Source organism: Anopheles aquasalis, chromosome 3, assembly GCF_943734665.1.
Source record: "Anopheles aquasalis chromosome 3, idAnoAquaMG_Q_19, whole genome shotgun sequence".
In the NCBI taxonomy this organism is placed as follows: domain Eukaryota; kingdom Metazoa; phylum Arthropoda; class Insecta; order Diptera; family Culicidae; genus Anopheles; species Anopheles aquasalis.
Window position 1 is genome coordinate 33,311,020 of NC_064878.1, and position 576 is coordinate 33,311,595.

Here is a 576-nt window from a genome sequence, read left to right on the forward strand (position 1 = left end):
TAGTTGAAATAAAAAGACATGAATGTAATGTAAATGCTATTTGATTCTAATCATAGCATGTCTCTAGGCCCCTGGAAACTTCAAAAGCTCCTACTGCTACTAAACCCCTGCAAGCACGCCAGGACGATCTGCTTGTTTCATTGAGGAGAACAGAGAGTGCTACACCGACCGCAGTGCCAACGAGCAATCGTGTGGACATGGGGAGGGAGCGTGAGTGTTTGCGACCGTTGGACATACCGCCTGATCCCAACATCCTTCGTATAGGCCTGCTTGTGAGGAGGTAGTGGAAAAACTGGGGCACGTCTTATTTCAATGCCCTAGGTTCGACTAAGGCAAGATCAGTTGAAATGTTGCAGGAAGAGGTCCATTGGAACACTGAAGTGCGAAAGCAGACAAGCGTGAAATGGAATCAAAATCAGAATTACGGTGAAATTCCAACTATTCCGCGCTTAACCTCCCCGTTATGGGTCCTACGCTGGCAGGATTTGTCTTACTAGTAAAACAAATAGTTTCCATGATTCTGAAGCTAAACTTGCATCGCTCCGAGGAGCCTGATCGTTACCTGATACCAAGCCA